This window comes from Galendromus occidentalis, unplaced genomic scaffold (genome assembly GCF_000255335.2).
Source record: "Galendromus occidentalis unplaced genomic scaffold, Mocc_1.1 scf7180000077189, whole genome shotgun sequence".
Lineage (NCBI taxonomy): Eukaryota > Metazoa > Arthropoda > Arachnida > Mesostigmata > Phytoseiidae > Galendromus > Galendromus occidentalis.
Window position 1 is genome coordinate 10458 of NW_003805177.1, and position 5206 is coordinate 15663.

General features: G+C 51.0%; 1 long non-coding RNA gene across 1 annotated transcript; it reads right to left on the bottom strand.

Moving 5' to 3' along the window:
• Positions 1–1178: 1178 nt before the first annotated feature.
• LOC100900823 (uncharacterized) lies at positions 1179–1616 on the bottom strand. Its single transcript, XR_001951165.1, has 2 exons — positions 1491–1616; positions 1179–1353 (listed from the first exon to the last, which is right to left on the bottom strand). It is a non-coding gene; the product is annotated as an uncharacterized LOC100900823 (long non-coding RNA).
• Between the last annotated feature and the right edge of the window lie 3590 nt (positions 1617–5206).

Sequence of the window (5206 nt, forward strand, 5' to 3'; positions counted from 1 at the left end):
CAGACGATATCCTCCATAGCGTTCAAGCCAAGGGAATCCCGATTCCCACGTCCCTATGTCAAATTGAGTTGTCCTGACAAGAATTTACGAGTGGATTCAGGAGCGCGAGGAGGATCCGTCTGGATTCCTAGTCTGTCGAGCCTGGGGGTCCTGGGTGCGGAACAAGACTCTGATTCCTCGAGCACAGACTCAACGAAGCCATAAGGTTTTGGTACACCGCCATCCCGGACCAATGATTCGTATAAGTCCTGAAATGATTGTAGTAAAGAGGACTCTCGTGACAACAAACCGGACATGTGGGCACTTGGTTAGAAGGGTCTGATTACTCGGTACCGGACAAAGGGATCGTCAACTTTAAGTGACTCGGCTATAGCGGACCTAATCACGAGCTTTAGGATACAGCAGACTGATTTCTAGGGCCCGGTCTCATCTCCTCCTATGTTAATTAAATCAATTATAACGGACTCATTCCTGTCGGGGGGGGAACTCGGAGGCGAGAGCAGTAGCGTAGTAAGGCGGGGGCGGGCGGCACTTCCTACGGAGCTTTTAGGGACGGCATTCCGAGGTTTTGCATCCAAAAAAACGGAGTGTTTTCGAGGAAAAAATATCTGGCGGGGGGCGGCATCTTTGTCGAGCACGGTGAAAAACGGAAAATTCCGAATAACCGCCCCGGGCGGCACTCCGGCTCGCTACGCCACTGAGCGAGAGCCTATTGAACGATTCGCAAGGCCTTATTTGCATCGAAAGGAAGGCTGCAGCGGTGTTACCGATGATTTTCTCGTCCCATTCCGACTCGGGACCCATTCCCGGATACAACGGAGTCCGGATGCGACTGATGGTTTCGACCGGTTCCTCCGAAACCTTCATAAGGATATTCTTCTGTACTTGACGTCTCCAATAAATAATTAGCAAGGAGCGAATATCCACTCATGTCAGATCAGGAGCTATAGATTCGAAGGTTCGTCGGAATGCATGGCCACTTCCGTTCTCTGCTCTGTGGGAACGAGGAACTTCCTTCGGGACGGGAGCACAAGGCAAGTTGGAGCTCGGCTTCCCCTCGCAACATGAGCATTTCGCGATTCTGGGGTGGAAAGTCTCCCCGGAGGAGCGGGCCTGTCGACAATGATTTCTCCGGAGGCCTCGACCCGATCGATCGATACAGAACAGGGTATACGTGGTGCAGGACATAGCTTTTATTGACATGAACTGCTGGGTGTCCCGCATCCGGACGCCGGGAGAGATATTCAGTCCATCTTCTTGAAGCCGATCTCACCAGCGTACTCTCTGAAACATCTTCTGCAGAGCATCAAACCGTACTTGCGGATCAGTCCATGGTGGTTGGAGCACACGCGGCTGAAGCGAATCGAGAAAGATTCCCGGTTAGACGGTCGATCTTAGCTGTGAGTCGACCACGTTGAAGGTACGACGACGGTCACTCGTCAGGCGAATGGGCTTTCGTGGAGCACAGATGAATCATTCTTCGAACTCACCACTGACGGGAGCCAGGTCCGTACTTCCTAGGGTGCGAATACCACACGTTTTCGTGTCCCATCTCGGATTTTCAGCCAAATTTTCAATGGCAACGTGCACACCACACTCACAATGGCGTCGAAAAGGATCTTTCGAAACAAATAGCGGACGATACCACCACTCGGTGGTACTTTGTGATACTATTACGTACCAAGCGACCGAGTGAGAAACATCCGTAGTGACGTCTCCGACCAAGAGAAAAGCGAATGAGAGCTCCTACATCACTGGGACAGGGAGCGGAATCTGTTCTACAGAACGGAGAGATCGCCGGATCTTTTTTCGCAGATGGAATGCTCCAGGCGTGTCAGAGACGGCCACGGCGCGAAATTCAAACGCGGAGAGATACACTCTCGAAAGCTGATTGTGAGCTCCATGTAGAGTCCGTATCGGCTCCGACCGAAACCAGAACTCGGAACGTTGTCATCCGTAATACGTAATTTTGGGTAGATTCTGTCGACGGTCTGTCCCCGCCTCTGTCGAGTGTACCGCTATACAGGGCTCGGGGTTTTCATCGAAGCTCAAATAGCTGAGATCAGGGTCGAAGTCTTCGGAGAATTCAACACCTTTTACTCAATTCTTTCGACCGCGGTTAGGTCAAGGTCTTTATACACGGAAATGCGGATTGGGTGGTCAAGAGTCAAGACTCTACAGAGCTCACAGAAGAATGGCACTTTGCGCAAGAGCCAGCGGTCGCGAGTCTCTGTAAGAGGCGGGTTCCGCCGACTTTTCTCAACGTAGGCTTCGATGTAACAGACTTCGATGTAGACCAAACTCCCGAATCGGGGCTTCCAACACTCCGAAGAGCGATTATCAGTCGGGAATCGACGGCTTCCGAGTCCTCCTCTCTCGCTCACGCCTATTTCCAGGGGAATGCACGTCGGGCTCAGATCAATCCAGACGAATGATCTTGTCGAACGGCTCGGAATTTGGTGTTTCTCGCCTCCCTTCGGTTGCGTCGAACAGTATTTCGAACAACCGGATCATCTTGTCGACATCACCATCTGCAGCTAGCCAATATTTTCGACCTTCTCCCGGAATTGAAAAACTATCGGACTGCGATGCGAGCATACATACACTGCCGACTTGGAAGGAGACATAGGACCGATGCAAAAAATCGTGCCCGTTCCGAGCCGGGAGTCAGAGGTACGGCATCTTACGAAAATCTTCAATTCATGGAACCACCCAGGGGACGCGCAATCGGTCGTCCTGTTTTGTGATCCATACAGCTCAGAATTCGTGGAAACGAGCGAGTATCGTACGAATCGACGCGATGTCTAACGGGCGCGGGTATGAATCGGAACAGCCCTGAAGGCAAGAATGCACCATGGCTCGCCGAGTTTCATCGCTTAGCTTCCGATATAACAAGATATCTAGCGCGCATCTCCTCACTATTGAGCGCCAATCCATGAGGTCTCACATCGAGAAGTCGTACAAAAGAATGAATAATCTCTCGCATCCGAGAGAGAGGATTTGGATTCAGGGTCGCGACATATCTGCATTCGACACCAAAGCAGCGACGCCGATGCATTCCGAGAAGCACAGCTGATTCTCGCACTTCGGGAGATTATTGTTTGTGATGCTGAGCGCGGGTAGTATCTGCCCTGGATTTTGAATGTTTTAGTTTTGCGATGAATCGCTCAGTCAAGAGGAAGGCTCCGGCAGAAGGCACTCCCGAATGGATTCTACACCGTATGGATACCTATGGGGGACAGCCGAAGCCCAAGTCGATTCTCAAACGAAGGGGTGACGATCCAGAGTCGTATCCAGGATTCCCGTGGGAATTGAGGAGGCTCCTAATCAGACCTCAATATCTTCGCGACACTGAAAAGCTTCAGCTTATCCTCAACAAAGCCCGGTAAAGTTCCGCCTTCTACTACGAGATACCCTGCATTGATGATGCCGAACCGAGGTTCTATTGACTTACGGCAATACATTGGATGTCTCATCTCGGTTCTCCAACATAAAGTTCCGCACCCGACAGGCTACTCGAACACCGCGCAAACAAATACCTTGAGAATTTGAAGAACCTCGAGCATCGGATTCGCGAAGATAATGAGGGTGGCGATAGGAATGTAAGCTTGAGGGAAGCCCGAAGTAGGCTGATCAGACTCAAGGAGGTCTATCTGAGATTCCTCATGAGACGAAAATTGCTCACTGAGAGACTCAAAGTGAAATACGAGGCTCTCTCAACCATGAAGAGGGTCGTTTCTCCCTTGCTGGAAAATGTCGAAAGGAATCGATCGGAACTCTTGCAAGGGATCCTCGCCCGTGGAGCGACGAAACGGGAAGACGAGCCAGATGGCGCAACGCTTTCTCCACTTCATCAGACGGTCCTGTCTCAAATTCAAGCCCCGGACGAGGAGCTTGGCGGAGAGGTGCAAATGATGCGAGACCCGTCCTCATGCGCTTCCCTCGAAAATGCTCCCGAAGACCTGTCGGGTCGAATAGAGGCTATCGATGCTCGAATCAACCGAATGAGAGACGACCTAAACAATAAACAACAAGAGTTTCTTTCGAAACGAGAGATCCTGAGATCGAAACTCGGGACGCTCAAGGAGAATTCGCAGAAACTCGATGAAGAAGTCAAGCGTCTGCGTGAGGAACACTTGAAGAGGATGCGAGATGTACTTCACGAATGTCTCGTGATGAACAGGGAGCTTCTCTCATCTCGGTGTGATCTCACGTCGGCGGAAGACGAAGTGCGAGCGATTGAAATGAGCATGGAGGATTTCAACGCTCCTATATCAGGTTGGTTGGTGGGCTCTTCGTTCCATATGTCCGCAGGCACCCGCATTGAGAGAACATGCCGCACCTGTAGACTGAGGTCCCTCGACGGAATTCCAAAAGATACTCTCTCGTTCAGGATTGCAAGTTGTCGGGCATCAGAAATATCGACTTGCTTGGACAGTCCCGTTTTCCGCGAATAGAGGTCGATCAGAAGCCAGAAATCGCTGATTTCGCACATCATCAATTTCAGATAGCGCTGACGAAGAGTCCATTATCGGTCGGATCAAACATCTGCTCGAGGTCCTGAGGGCCGTGGATGTTCCAGATCCGCAGCAGACAGAGACTTGTGTCGACCTCCATAGGATCACGAAATCTATTGCGTCAACGATAAGACCAGCCCCGCCCGTCATACAGAGGGAGAATTGGAATCAGACTCTACTTTCAGGTGCGAGACTGAGTGATGCCATTGCAACGCACGTAGCTGATTTGTTCGACAAAGAACGAAGGAACAGGAGGCGAGAGGAGGCGAGGAGGGCCAAATCGTCCGGCGCCAACACGACGAATAAGACTCTACATAGGGGAGGCAGGGAGACTCAATGAAGTTCCTCGAGGCCCGTCAATCGGTGGAATTCAGTCAGATGTCCTCCCCAGATAGGGTATGCCAGGAAACGTTTTAGGCAGATCCCAAATTATCGATGGTTGAACCCAGTTTCGGATGATCGTTGGACATCTTTCTAGGAATTAGGTCTGATCGATGTCGAAAACTAGTGTTGCTCATATCATTGGGAGCTAGTGATCGTACTTCCAGCTTCCCCTAGGATTCGCTGTAAGTCAGTTTGAGTGAAGAAGCTCATTTTCTGGTTGGTGGACTGAAGTCCAGCTCTGAGACTGCTCGGAACAAGAAATTGCGCTCTCCTCAACGTAATATAATCTATTATTCCGGGAAACC